This window comes from Mesocricetus auratus, unplaced genomic scaffold (genome assembly GCF_017639785.1).
Source record: "Mesocricetus auratus isolate SY011 unplaced genomic scaffold, BCM_Maur_2.0 Super-Scaffold_100008, whole genome shotgun sequence".
Taxonomy (NCBI): domain Eukaryota; kingdom Metazoa; phylum Chordata; class Mammalia; order Rodentia; family Cricetidae; genus Mesocricetus; species Mesocricetus auratus.
This window is the reverse complement of record NW_024429192.1, coordinates 88696635-88712001: the sequence shown is the minus strand read 5'-3', so window position 1 is coordinate 88712001 and position 15367 is coordinate 88696635. Positions and strand designations below refer to the sequence as shown.

Below are 15367 nucleotides of genomic sequence, written 5' to 3'. Positions count from 1 at the left end.
CAGACACAATGCGCTGATTGTTTTTTGTCAACTTGACACAAACCTGGGTGTATCTGGGAAAGGGGAATCTCGGTTAAGAAAATGCCTCCATCAGATTGGTTTGTAAAGAAGTCTGTGGAGGGTTTTCTTGGTTGATGATGAGTATGGAAGATACTTGGCAGGTGGTTCTGGGTTGTTTTAGAAAGTAGACTGAGCAAGCCATGGAGAGCAGTCCAGTCAGCAATGTTCCTCCAGGGCCACTGCTTTAGTTCCTGCCTTCAGGGTCCTACTTGAGTTCCTGCCCTGACTTCCTTGGTGGTTAAGAGCACTAGTGGCTCTTCCAAAGAACCCAGATTCAGTTCCCAGCACCCATATGGCAGCTCATAGCCATTTGTAACTCCAGTTCCAGGGGATCCAACACCCTCTCCTGACCTTCACTGGCTCCTACATGCAGTTGGTACATACATACATCCAGGCACATATACATATCCCAAACAAATAAGCATCTTTCAATAGTATTGTCTCTATTTAGGCAGTCTTCATAGCAAATGTTAATTGTGCTGGAATTCTTGACACTCGACTAGCAAGATCCTTCAGCCAAACTCCAGGGAGACAGACTTCTTTATTTTGCCACATCTCCTTCATTTTCCTGTCTTGCTATCCTTCTTCACTAGAAAGTGAGTTCGTGAAGGAAGTGTCTGGAGTAAGTTATAAATATGGAGGAGTGGCTGTTGAAACACAGCTCCAATCACTCACTCTGATACTACAGTTTCCTCAACTGCATGACGGGGTCAACCAAGGTAGCTTTTCAGAGTTTATTGGAGAATGAAATAAAGCAATGTGAGCACTGAGCGTGGAGCAGACAAAGCAAGCTGAGACTATAACACATGGAAGAACAAGGATGAGGGAACATGAATAAAGGGATGGTTAAAGGACATCGCAGTTGAATCTTCATTGAACTCACCTAAACAAAATTGACAAAGCTGCTGTCTTACACGCATTCCCAACCAATGCCCTACAGTGAACTAGAATCTCCTCCCAAGCCCAGGAAGTTGATGCCACCATATTTTCCAGGGTGGGACTTGGATAGGGATTGAGTTTGAACAGAATTAAATTAAGACCCTTTGGAGAAATGTGTGTGTGTGTATTAGATTTTTTTTTTTTTGGTTTTATGAGACAGGGTTTCTCTGTATTGTTTTGGAGGCTGTTGGTCCAGCCTGGCCTCAAACTCACAGAGATCCGCCTGCCCCTGCCTCCTAGGTGCTGGGATTAAAGGTGTGGGCCACCACCACTGGCGTGTATTAGATTTTTTTATTTATTTAGTATACAGTGTTCTGCATGAATATATGCCTGCATGCCAGAAGAGGGAGCCATGTCTCATCAGAGGGTGTGAGTCACCATGTGGTTGCTGGAAACTGAACTCAGGACCTCTGGAAGAGGAGTCAGTGCTCCTAATATCTGAGCCATCTCTCCAACCCTATTGTTTTAATAAAGCAGAAATAGAACGATCTCAAGAGTTCAAGATACCAATTATGGGAGGAATGGTAACATTTTCCACACTTACTGTGTAGTCAAAACAATGTCTTAAAATTACCACTTGGGCAAGGCCGTGGTGGCTTTAATCCCAGCACTCGGCAGGCAAAGGCAAGTGGATCTCTGAGTTCAAGGCCAGCCTATTCCAGGATAGTCAGGGCTGCACATATATTTCTCTTATTTCACGAAGGACCAACAGATCCTTCTCTCAGCTGTGATATTAATCTGGAAGAAGCTGTGGTTTCTCAAGGTGTTTTCCACAATAACCTTCTGTAATATTAGCATACATTTGTCTTTCTGAAATAGATAGCACAGCTCTTGCTGCACATAAGTAAAAAATCATGCGAGTAGCTCTTCCAGACAGAAAGGAGAAATGAAACAACCATGATGGCTGGTAGCTGAAGACATGTCCTACTCATTGAATTCCATCCCTGGACTGCCCCAGGTGTGGCCGTGCCTTTGTACCTATGTCTGAGCATTTTGTTGCAGCTGCATCACTGAGTCCAACTAGAGTTTAGTATAGTATAGTGGAGAAACGGAAAGCAGCATAGATATGTTGTTATCACTTCCTCTGACCTTGATTTTGCTCCTAGAACATGAAGTAGCCAAGGTTGTCACCGGTGTTGTTAGGATCAGAGCCTGAGTCTTGGAAGCCCTAGGCTAAGGCTTGGCAACCTGTTCTCAATAGGCCAATTAAAGGGAAAAATAATAGCAAAAGCAGAGAGAGGTTTATCTCTATATGGCCACAACTGGGAAGAGGAGAGGGAAGTTAGTAATGTCTCCTCCCCCAAGTCATCTTCAGGATAAATTGAGGCTTAGGTCTAAATAGAAAGGCATTTTTTAAATTAGTGATTGATGGGAGAGGGTAGCATCATCCCCGGACTGATGGTCCTGGAGCCTATAAGAAAGCAGGCTGAACAAGCCTTGAAGAGCAATCCAGTAAGCAGCACCCCTCCGTGGCATCTGCATCATCTCCTGATTCCAGGTCCCTTCCCTGACTTCCTTGAATAATAGATAATGTTGAAGTGTAAGCCAAACAAACCCTTTTTCCCCAAGTTCTTTTGGTCATGCTGTTTCTTTACAGTGATAGTAACCCTAAGATAGGATTGATATATCTGTCAGCCCAAGAATTCCCCAAGACAGCCAGCTAACCACTGGAAGCCAATGAAGAGACTGGCAAAGGACTCTCACGGCCTTCAGAACGCAGTCACCTGCCTGACACACTGGTCTACATGCTTAGGCTTCTGCCATCCATGACTATGAAATAATAACTGCTGTTACTGTAGCCAGCTAGTTCATGGTACTTGCTGACAACAACCCCAGCAAGCGAATACTTTCCTGGTGACTCAAAACGATCTTCCTGCACTCAGTGCTAAAGAATGGTGAGCCAACATGGAGGTGTCCATTCTTACATCCTACACTCCTACACCCCCCCTGCTCTATTAAAGACCTTCATCAAGCAAACTGAGAGGTTAGAAACAGAGTTAAGGATGAACATCATCTATTCATCTATCCAATCATGTAGATCTTTTTTTTCCACCAATATTTCTTTGGGACTCAAACATCAGACTCTAGCTAAATTCAAAATGTTTTCCATATCGATTGAATGACAGCACTTGTTTGGTGGTGGTCAAGAAAAGTAGAGCCAAACTCTTGTATTCAAGATGGACAATGAGAAATTCTGGCTGACCTCAAAGCAGCATTCTTAGTAGCAAAGGGTATTATTGTTCAAAGAGCTTCCCAGGGAATGTCATAATAATTGCTCAGACTGAGTCACAGGAAATTTTCCTGGACCGGACTTTGAATAACACACTTTTGGGAACAATCTTAAATTATAAAGTGGGCGGATGACATCACTGTTTCCACCACCATCTTCTGTAACAGCCCCTTGTGGATACTTCATAGTATGGGTGGTCAAATTATAGCCATTGAATGGTAGATACAGTGAAAGATGAATCAAAATGCCTTGACTTTTTCCCCCTGCTCCTTTCCCCAAGTTCTGTCCTGCATACTTCTCAGCATTTCCAGTTATTATCTTCCATTTTTCAGAATTTCCTGCTATTGTGTTTTCACTTAAACTGCAAGAAGTGTTAATTAAAAACTGGAAGTGATAGCTAGCCAGACTCACACACCTTTGTAGACCTATCGAAAGCTGTCTTCTGGCACAATTAAGCTGTCAACAGAATAAGCCCACAGCCTGTGTCTCTTTGATGGTGACCTGGAAAGGTCCACTTCACACCACTAACAGAAAATTAACAATGAGATAATTCTCACGCATTTTCTTTTGAAATGCCTATGTTTTCTGTGTTTAATTATTGAGTTCAGCTTGCTGACAACTTTACATGGTTTTCTAAGACTATGTCTGCAATGTGAGCTGTCATGCTGCCTGGGTGGTTAGTTGGGGGTGGGGGTGACATCAGGATTATTTACTTAATTAGACACGTGATTGAGAATAAGGAAGTTTCGAGAAGGAGGTTGCCTTCCAGCCAAATTTGTTTTTCAGCAAATATTCACTGATTCCCTAACAAACCAAATGTAGATCATCAGGAAGGGGGGACACTTGTCTCTATCAAAGGGAAACAGAGGGTTGCAGTGCATAAGACTTCAAATGAGACCTGTCTTTACCTCTCTCTCCAAAACAGAGCACAGCCTCCTGAAACATGTGGAACTCCTGTGTGGTTGTTGTGGTGGTTGTTTTTCTTTCAGTCACACTCCAGGGTTCTCTGGCCAAATGGCTACTGTATTAGCTCCTCTTCATCTTTGTGACCGTATGACTGAGAAATAACTTAAAGGTAGGATTGGTCTGGACTCAGGTTTCGGTTTGTAATTTGTTTGTTCCCATAACATGTGCTTACACAGAACATCGTGACAGCAGGGACACGTGGTGGAGAGGCCAGCTGTGTCACCTGTGTAGTTACACAGAACATTGTGAAGGCAGGGATGTGAGGCAGAGAGGCCAGCTATGGCAGGCGCAGGCAGGAAGCAGAGAGGGGGGGGCTGACTCACATCAATGTTGAAAGAAAGCAGAGTCCTAATGGGTGAGAGCCGGGTGGGATACAGCCCCCAAAGGCATACTCCAAATATCTACTCCTCACCTTCCTCCTCTTACCCCTCCTGATAGTGCTATCAGATTATGAATCCATCCATGGATTAATCCCTTGATTAGGTCAGAGCTCTTAATGGCATCTTGTTCCGCCAATAGACTTGAGGTAATGGCCTTAGGGTGTGGCTTCTGCGTGCCCCTTTATAAGGAAAAGGGGGGACTCACTTGGGCTCTCTTGGGTTGTGGTCTGAGCATCCTGCATCACAGACTCTGCACCTCTAGGAGCAGAAGACTGAGGTGGTTATTTACCATCATTGTGTGAGTGCTCCCCAAATAAATATCTGTTATTCTTTATTCAGGAATTTGTGCATTTCCTTTAATATGCCTCAGAGCCCTCCTGAGCCAATTGTCTTAGAGCACCTCAGGGATGCATTTCTCTACCAAGTTGATAATACATAACTTCTGTCTATCACTCTTCCAGGGCTTGCTATGGGTCTCATTTCTCAAATCTTTTATTTTTTTCTAGGAAGCCTTTCTACAATCTCCTAATCTTTCTGGCACATTCTGGATAGAACTGGAAATCCCAAGCTCTTCATTCAGATTTCAAGCTGAGAAAGTCCTTTGCCTCCTGACACTCACAGATTCTTCAGACAAAGGCCCAAGAGAATTCACAGGCAGCAGAGACGCTGAACAGAAGGAAAGGGGGAATTGTGACCACACAAGAATGTCCTGGTTCGCGTGATTACTGTTCTGTTTTATCCTAAGGACCAAAGAGGGTACAGAAGTCATTTTTACATAGGAAACATGAACTGAGGTTCAGCTCCATTAGTGCAATAGTTGCCTAGCATATGCAAAGCCCTGGGTTTGATGCTCAGCACTACAAATAAATGCATAGGTAGCTAAACAGATTATATATGGGATTTATGTTGCTAATGAAAGGGGTGATAGAGATAGATAGATAGATAGATGCCTAGATAGATATAACTATAGGTAAGATATTATCATTGCCACACAGGGTTACAAATTTCAAGGTATGTGTCAAACCTTCATTCCCTCTTGTAGTCCGTCCAAAAACATCCAATGAAAGTGTTTACTCGTGGCTTTTTGGAGACCATTCTCTATGGAGGAATACCTTGCTCAGCCTTGATGCAGGGAGGAGGGGCTTGGTCCTGCCTAAATTTGGTGTCCCAGACTTTGTTGACTCCCCAAGGGAGGCCTTACCCACTCTGAGGAGTGAATGGGGAATGGAATGGAAGAGAGGACCAGGAAGGTAGGGGGAAGTGGGGTTGGTGTGCAAAATGAAAAATATTTAAATAAATTAAAAGTGTTCACGTACATGTTGGACTGGAGAGCTGGATCATAGTTTAAAAATACCTTCTGCTCTTGTATTCAGATCCTAGCACCTATGATGAGTGTTTCACAACTGCCCTTTAATGCCAGCTCTGGAAGATCTGATACCCTCTGACATCCTATGGCACCGATACTCAAGTGTCCCCACCTCCCTCTCACATACATGTAAATAAAAACAAATACATTCTTAAATCTGTTTAAAATGCTGTCCATCATTGTTTCCTGACTCTCATCAATTGCAGGAGAGAATGAGGTACTGGAAGCACATGCCCAATGACTTCAGAGCAACTGCACGCAACAGCTTGAAGTTAGCGGCTTCGGAAACACGTGCGTGTTACCTCCCAGTTCTCTAAGAAGTCCAGACTGATTTCTCTGCCTGGAGTCTCACAAAGCCAAATCAGCATCCGCAGATTACGTTTCTATCGGAGCATGCCAGGGGAGAATCTGTTGGCTTGAAATATTGACAACTTTCAGTTCCGTGTGACTAAAGGTTCTAGCTTCCACACTGGCAAGGTGACACACTGACTCTCAAGAGCTTGCCTTCCCTTTCTAGACACCAACTCTGTTTTTTTGTTTTTCGCTACTACCTCCCCTTGAGTAATACCCCCTCCACTTCCAATTTAAAGATCAAGACTCTACCTAGACAATCCTCGATAATCTCCTCTTTTAACAGCTGGTTAGTGATCTCAATATTGTCATCACTGTACTTTTTGAGAAGTACCACAACTGACGTTTGAATAGTCAGGGTTTTACAGAAACACTGAGAATTTTGCTACCACATGGGGGCAAGGCCTCCAGCCAAGTACATACAATAGGAAGTTGAACAGACTCTTCAGAGGCCCCAAAGACAGAGAAGAAATAATCAGTGTCCAATACCACACATCACAAAACGGGTTTAGGCTATAATACACCCCACACACACACACACAATTTCTGTTCAGTGATGGATGATGTCCCTAGTGCTGAAGATTAATTCCGAGAGTGATGTCATTCTGAGCTTACACATAGCTAGCTCTAACATGGCAGAGCAATGTGGCTGGCTTCTTCTGGCCTCCGGCTCATAATCCTTCCAAGCTTCTCTATTTGGGCTCCTTGATCTTGACACAGGGATAGCACTTCTCTCAGGGAGTTCTTGGGACCTGTTTCAGAAGAAGGTCAGAAACTTTCCTCATTTTCATGATCTACTTCAAGGAAACAGAAGGTGATGAGTCAGAGTAGCATAAAAAGTAGCCATGTACAAGGTTATATATTCTCTCCCCATCACAGACAAGGTTAGCCATCCTATGCACTAACCACCCTCTGCCCACCTCTGCTGGTCCTGAAAGATGGTAAAAGACGGCATAGGCCTCCATAATATGGAAAAGGGGAACAATTTGCTTCAGAGGCATGTTTGTCATCTTGCATTGTACTAGACTGTCCCAAACTGGAAAAGGTACTCTAGCAATCCCAGAATTCATCTAGAGGTAGTGGAAGAGCCATCTAACACAGGGAGACCAACATATAACAAGGATAAACAATAAAACTGCCTTATACCCTCTGCAGTGTAGTCTACTCAGCAAATAGATACATGTACCATTAATTATTGGCATAGCATACCCGAGTCACTATATTAATTATGATGAAACCACCTCTCATCCTTCTCTCTGCCTATTAAAGAAACACTAGGTTTTTCCCCCTTTAACTGACTGTTTTAGTCATCTTTTAACATTTTCTGAAAAGTTGCTTCCTTGTGATCAGGCAAATGCCGAGATAATGCTATATCCTTTGGTTCCAGTTTTAAAATATGTAATCTGAGAGTGGGTGAACAAAGTGACATACAGTCACTTTCAGCAGAACAGTGAGAAGGTTAGTTGGGGGTTTTCCTCAAGGTCTGTCACCTCAGGAGACAGGTTGGATTGGATTTGACCCTCAATCCCACCAACAGCACCTGCTTTCACAAGGCACCTGCTGCTTCACGAGGCACCTGAATCTCACAGAGACAATTTGAAGTAATGTTCATCTCCCATACCCAACCACAGTCATCCGGTCTAGAACTTATCTTTGTTGTTGTCCTGTTGTAGTTAACGTTTTACTCAGCTGGCAGCCAAGACGTGCGACTTTCCCTGTGACATTTCCACTCAGCCCTGCTCACCCCCAAGCCAGGGCTAAAACTACCTTCAGGAAGATTCTTAGTGACATTTTGACAGAACTCTTTAGCATTTCTGGGAAACCATGCTGTCACCCTTGGGAACAGCTCACCGGTGTGTTGCAAATGGAGTTCCTTAGACGGCAAGGCCCTTTGGAGAACCCCAGCATTTGGCAAGGACCTGTGGACACAATGCTGCAAACTCATGTGCTGACCTTGGGAAGCTCATGGCCTTTAGGCTTCACTAACTCTCACTATACTTATTCTTATGGAAATTCTTAGTTTTGCCTTGTTAGTCATGATTATGGCTTAGTTCACTGGGAACAAAAGTCTGTATAGAAATACAGAAATATGGCATTTCTCTGATCTGTTACAAAAACCAGTTTCTCCAGTTGTCTCTGTCTTTCTTTGCAGTCATCCCATATAAGCAGGAGGAGCTCACTAAGGTTGATGATGATTGCTTATTCAATATCAAAAAGAGATAAATATATTCCAAAGAACGTGGAGAAGACAGTCTCTTAAAAGATGACATTAAAAACCTTATAGGAACACAGAAGGAAAAAGAGATAGGACATGAAAGGTCAGACATTTTTCTGGCACACCACGATGTAAACACTCAGATACTCTTCCAATATCAAAGCATCAATAAAGAAATCTAAAACTTCTAGTTCCCCTTAAAGAAGTACATTTAGAAGTTTCCAGGAGGAACAAAGAAACTTAGTCCCCATAGATAAAGAGTTAGGTATTAATCATTATTTTTGAGAACTTATAAAGAATAGGATTCTAACTGTAATCCATATAATAAAGTTGATATACAGATTACTCAGAAAATGGCATGCACCTGAAAATGATACTTTAGGCATCACAACATATTTATCTGATTTCAAGTAGTTAAGAATTAATCACAGAACTCAAATTTCTTACTTTATAACCACACGTTTGCTGCCAGCTAGGGCACAATATGAATAAGATGTACCTCGTTAGATATGAACATTTGGCTTGCTATATGACAATATGGGATAAAGGTCAGTGACGTCAAGGGAGAGGGAAAGAAGAGAAACTGAAATGTTAATGATTCTTGGGAAATGATTAAAGAGAAATGATTGGAAACTGCTCATGCTTGAATGCATTAGAACCTGTATATACAAAGACGGCCTGAGCTAGTCAGGGCCATCGGTTTGAAAGACAACCGGTGGTCAGACTCCTCCTTTTTCACCAACTTCACACATCCTTTCTGTGGCACAAGAATCCCATTGGAGCTGTACTCCAGCAAATAAACTGTGAGTTGGAGCAACTGACATCAAGCATAGCTCAATTTATACACCATTGTAGCCTTCGGTAACTATGAACGTGGCGTACAAATAGAATGTATATGGCCTATCACTACACTGAAAGCCTTTTTAACAGAATATGGAATTTAGAAATGTAAAGGTGCATTTTCATTGCCCACAAATGAGATTTTAAAATACCAGGCAGTAACAGGAATATCAAATATAAGTGATTAGATGAATTAGGCTGTTAAAATCAATAACTTAAATGGCAATAGTTCTGTGAAGACTAACAGAGCTAACACAAATCTCCACAAATGTGCATGCTTGTTATTTTAAAGTTGTGTCTCACAGAGGCACACTGGCACGTTTATATTTAACAGTACCACTGCGGTTGTTGTGGGAGTGTGTGGTGTGGGACAGAGCATTTCGTATCTACAGCCATGTTTCTCTTGTTTGCGTACTTCCTCACCCATTCTTCTCAAGATGTTGTCATCTGCTCTCTTGACTTTGCTCAGCCTGAATCAAGCCTTTTCTGACTTCTCCTACTGTCATCGAAACAGACTGAGAACTTGGGGGTTAAGATTCTGGGCGGGGGACTTTGTACACCACGTTTCCCTCCTGCTCTGACCGCATGTCAATTCACCAGACTGCCCCACTGGAAAGCACTGTCTCATAGTACAAATTCCATACAAGAAGACTGGTGAGATTACCTGTAGTCAACCCTGACCTTGGGATGCTATTACTGATGATGTGAAACAGTCCTACAATCATCACAGAAGAACAGTGATTCTACCTAATGATGTCATCATGCAACAAAGGAAGTAAGGCCAACAATGCTCATAAATGCCTCAAAAGAGTATAGAAAGCCATGAGCACGTTTGGCAGACAAAGCAGTGGCAGAGGTCCAAGGAACTTTTCTGAAGAAAGGATGTTCAAGCCCAGACCTGCAGGATGAATATGTGATCACTGAGATTTCGAAGCAAGCAGGACAGTGAAGTGAGGGACCAATAGAATGCATGAGCTGGATGGGGTACAAAGATCGTTGAGCCAAAACAAGAGGGGTTCAGGTGTCACCAAGGAGAGAGGGGATGGACAGAATGCGTAGAGAGGCTATTACAACTGGGGCAAAATGGGCTGATTTAGACCAAGATGGCAGCAGAAGAAATAAAGAAATGTAGGCCATTGTACAAGGCTAACAAACCCAAGCCAAGTGCTTCTGACTTCCACACTTGGTTGGAGCATTCACTCAGCTAGTGCTCAGTTGGAGAAACTGGGATACTGGGGGTGGGATGAGGGGATAATCTTTAGGCTGACATAAGCGAGGTGTCCTTTAAGAATCTACAGTGTGGATCTGGGTGGGGATCTCTGGAGGTGAGACCACGTACTGTTCTTTCAGAGGACCTGAGTTCAGTTTCAAATCCAGATTCCTGACACCTATGTCACATAGCTCATCATAGCCTGTAAGTAGAGCTCCAGGGAAATCTGATGCATCTGGATGCCTTGAGCACCTGCATTTGCAATGTATACACCCAAACACACACACACACACACACACACACACACACACACACACACGGGCATGTGATTAAAAATAAGAAAAGCAAATATTTTTTAAATGCTCTTAAGAATTCAACATTGAGCCAGGCGTTGGTGGCATACACTTTTAATCCCAGCACTTCAGAGGCAGAGGCAGGTGGATCTCTGTAAGTTCGAGGCCAGCCTGGTCTACAGAGTGAGTTCCAGGACAGCCTCCAAAGCCATAGAGAAACCCTGTCTCAAAAAACCAAAAAAAAAAAAAAGGAGATTCCTCAGGAAAATGGGAATCAGTCTACCACAAGACCCAGCAATTCCACTCTTAGGTATATACCCTAAAGATGCCCATTCATACAACAAGGACATCTATTCCACTACGCTCATAGCAGAATTATTTGTAATAGCCAGAACCTGGAAGCAACCTAGATGCCCCTCAACTGAAGAATGGATAGAGAAAATGTGGTACATTTACACAATGGAGTACTATTCAGCAGAAAAAAACAATGGAATCTTGAAATTTGCAGGCAAATGGATGGCTCTAGAAGAAACCATCCTGAGTGAGGTAACCCAGTCACAAAAAGAGAAACATGGTATGTACTCACTCATTTATGGATTTAGACATGAATCAGGGGAGTGCCAGCCTACAATCCCACTGCCAGAGCCTAGGAAACAGAACCTTCATCCAGCGACTGATGAAAGCAGAGGCAGACAAACACTGAAGTGAACTCTTGGAATCCAGTGTCAGAAAGAGAGAACTGATGGGCAAAGGAGTTAAGAGTGGGCTGGTTTAACCTACAGAAACAGTTGACCTGAACAAGGGGGGGCTCTTGGACTCCAGATTGATGGCTGTGTGGAAAGCATGGGACTGACCCAGACCTCCTGAATGTGGGTGTCAATGAGGAGGCCTAGGTAATGTATGGGGCCTTGGGTAGTATTTATTCCTGGAGTACAAATAGACTTTGAGTGTCCATGCCACAATATGGGAGGCTCTCTCAGCCGGGACTGTTGGGGGAGGGCCTAGACCCTGCCCTGGCTGAAATGACAGTCACTGGAGATCCACCATGGAGGGCCTCACCCTCCCTGAGGATCGGAGTGGAGATTGGGTGGGGAACTGGGAGACCTGGTGGGGAGGATGGGGGAGGAGGGAAGGGAGAGGGAGCTGGGATTGACATGTGAAACAAGACTGTTTCTAACCTAAATTAAAAAATAATTTTTAAAAAAGAATTCAACATTGAGCAAACAACTGGCCTTGACCTCCAGTGAAATATGTGGACTTGCAAATTTGATGGTTATGGATTTAAAGGCTGTGAATGCTATCAAGGTACATGAGGTTCCTAGAGTAAGTATAGAGAAGAGGAGAGTAGAAGGGGAAAGACAAAAGAAAGGAGAAGGGAAGGAAGGTCTGAGCAGGCCTCAAGGGGCTCCAGTATTTCAAAGCTGGGTAAAAGATTACAGGGGAGAAACACTATGCATATTGAATTTAAGTAGGATGCTGCTGTATCTCAGGAGTCAAGCAGACAGAAGCTATAAGAAGAGAGGGCATCACGATTGAGAAGAGAACTAGAAATGTGTGTGTGTGATTGACACGCGCAGGTCACCAGTGAGCATTCTGGGAACATTAGGGAGCAAGCCCACCAATGGCATGCTACCATTATTATAGTGCTTCAGACCTGAGGGGCTTAAAGGATTGCCAGCTCATCTGAACTAGTGTGATGTGGTGTCAGTCTATCCACGTGGTGCTGGATAAGTCATTCATTAATAAGCCTTCTTTCTGTCTTCAATGTGTCCTTGTGTGAAGACTGATTTATGTAGCACCCTGCGCCATTAGTAAGGGGAGGGTGGTGTGGACCCCTCCTTAGCCCTCTTTTCAATAGGTTGGGAGCATGGAGTGTCCAACAAAAGTACAAAGGCAGACTGCCCAGGACATGATTTTCAGTTCCATTGTTTGTTGGCCACTGAACTTGAGGAGCATTAATTTAATTTCTGGGGCTAGTCAGACCTCAGTTTCAACACAGGGTGAAAGGTCTGTGTAGAGTGCTAACACAGAGTCTTTAGCAAACATGACTTCCTTTCATTTCGTTCTTTATAATTCCCTCTCTTTACGGTGCTGGGCACGGGACTCGGCTTCACACACATGCACGAGGCAAGCCTCTCCCACCAAGCCTGTTCCCTGTGGTGTCTCAAGTCCCCAGGGTGTCATGGCGCCACATCAGTCTGTCTTGCCATGCACTCCCTTCCTTGTGCCTTACACTGCCAGACAGGAAAGTTAGGGTTCTGAATGAGGGTTCTGGAGAGGTGACTCAGTGGTTGAAACAATGGCTGCCCTTCCAAGAGGACCCCAACCACATGGTCACAACTGTTTGAAAGTCCAGTTCCAGGGGATCCAACGCCCTCTTCTGGCCTCTGTGAGCACTGCATGCATGCAGTACATGGATGTGCCGCTGGCAAAATAATATACATAAAAGTAATTTGGGGATTTTTTTTTAAAAAAGGGATTTCCAAAGTGGTAAAATAATGCATCAAAATAATGTTACACTATGAGTACATAATTATCAAGCAGGCAATAACACTAGTGTGTTCAGCAAAGCCAGAGGGACCCACCAAATCCTAAAGGCCTTGGGGAAGACAGGGGAGAGAAGATGGGGATGGCCAGAAGGACTGGCCAGTGTGTTGTGCAGATGGCTGTCTAGGACAGGCTACGCATCCTACATCTTACCATGTTAGAAATGTTTCCCTGGGCATTAGACTGATGTACTGATGCCCAGAGGCCCTACTCTCCACAGCTCTGACTTTCAAAAGCACAATTCCACTCAAATGCCCTTGAAGTCAAATCGTACCTCATCAGCAACATCGGCTCCAACATCGCAAGCGGCTCCAAGGTCCCCAACGCCAACTCCAGTTGTAAATAGGAGCGGGTGCCTGGGTTCAAACTGATGGAGAGCATGGCCATTTACCGATGGCTCCTTATTTGTTTTCAACTCCTGCCTCTCACAGCACGGAGACACAGTCTTTAGCCTGATTGAAAGTGTCTCCTTACAGGACGACTGACTTTCATCGCGAAGTGCACTTCAAACACGCCCCGCAACGGAGTCATCCCCTTCCAATCAAGGCTGGTGGATAACGAGATCACCTCAGCCTGGCACCGTGCCTTCATCTGAATAAGACAAACAAGCTGCTTCTGTAAGGGATCCAGCTTTCTCTTGGGGCAGTGGTGAGCTGGGCCTGCCCAGCCCAGATTGAAAAGACAAGGCTTGCATTTGAGTGTGGGCTCTAGGGAAGCCAGGGAGAAAACTGTCATGCTTGCGGCCAAGGGCTGACATCAAGGGTGGAGTCTGTCTCGCGCTGTCTCTGTCCCGTCAAGGCGGCACCATTTTTCTGGGAAAGCCTTTTGGAAATGATTGATATCAAGGATGGGCGTGTCCAGCACTTTCCCCCACCTTCCTTCTGAGAACAAGAAGCCTATTCTTCCACATAAGGACTCGGAGTGTGTGGTCCGTGGAGACTTGCCATGGTCCCATGGCTGATTTGAAATGTGCACTTTATGTTGAAGAACTCGTTCTGAGGGATTCATTTCCCACTATAATTTGCATTGAGAGTAAGGGTGGTCTGTCACTATTTTCTCCCAGCTGTCCTTTTGGTGGATCCTGTGGCACCTATGCCTAAAGGTCGCCCAGGAGTGGACTATGAATTAGAACCCATGAGAAGAAGAAAGGCTTGTGCTGTGCCTGACAAATGGCGGGGTCTCCTCTGTGGAAGTGCCTGTGACTGTTTTTATTTCATTGCTCTTACCATCCTTGGACACTTCCAAATTTCCAAAGTGCTTTCTCTGCATAGCTCAAACTCCCTGTAGGCAGGGTCTGGGTTCATAGGTTTCACTGCAATAACCCAACAGTCTGAGTGTGTATTATACAGGTGTGTGTGTGTGTATGTGTGTGGTGTGTGTGTGTATGTGTGTGTGTGTGTGTGTGTACCAATCCCACTCATATCCATCTCCAGCTGCAGCTCAAAACTTCACAACCTAGTAAAGGTTATGAAAAAAAACGCATAACACTAAACTTTGTTTTTTATCTTTCAAGAACATTCTTTTTTCTAAAAAGTTGGCTTTTAAGTATCTTAGCAAGAGACTTTGAGTTTTTGCTAGCATACTCACTAGACTTATCATTTACTCTTAAGTTTCGTTAATTTTTTCAGGCAATTTATTTTTATCATATTCTTTCCTCTCCTCCAATTCCTCCCAGATCCCCCACCTTCCTAACCACCGAACTCCATGCCCTTTCTCACTTTGTAAATACAAACAAGTAAAATAAATATATATACACAATTAAAAATTAACAATGTGGAAAGACACAAAAAGTTAAAATCAAAATAGACAAGCTAAAGAAAAACTTAAGACAAAAAAGAACCAATACAAGACAAAATAAAACAAACATGCATGCGTGCACACACACACATGCACACACTCAGAGTTCATTTTGTGTTGGCCAACTATTGCTAGGCAAGGGGCCTGTCCTGGAGTGTGGATGATATCCCCAG

At 43.8% G+C, this 15367-nt stretch overlaps 1 long non-coding RNA gene across 1 annotated transcript; it reads right to left on the bottom strand.

The window, feature by feature from the left end:
• Positions 1–1413: 1413 nt before the first annotated feature.
• Positions 1414–14029, bottom strand: LOC121142054. Its single transcript, XR_005879079.1, has 3 exons — positions 13672–14029; positions 6908–7044; positions 1414–6356 (listed from the first exon to the last, which is right to left on the bottom strand). It is a non-coding gene; the product is annotated as an uncharacterized LOC121142054 (long non-coding RNA).
• Between the last annotated feature and the right edge of the window lie 1338 nt (positions 14030–15367).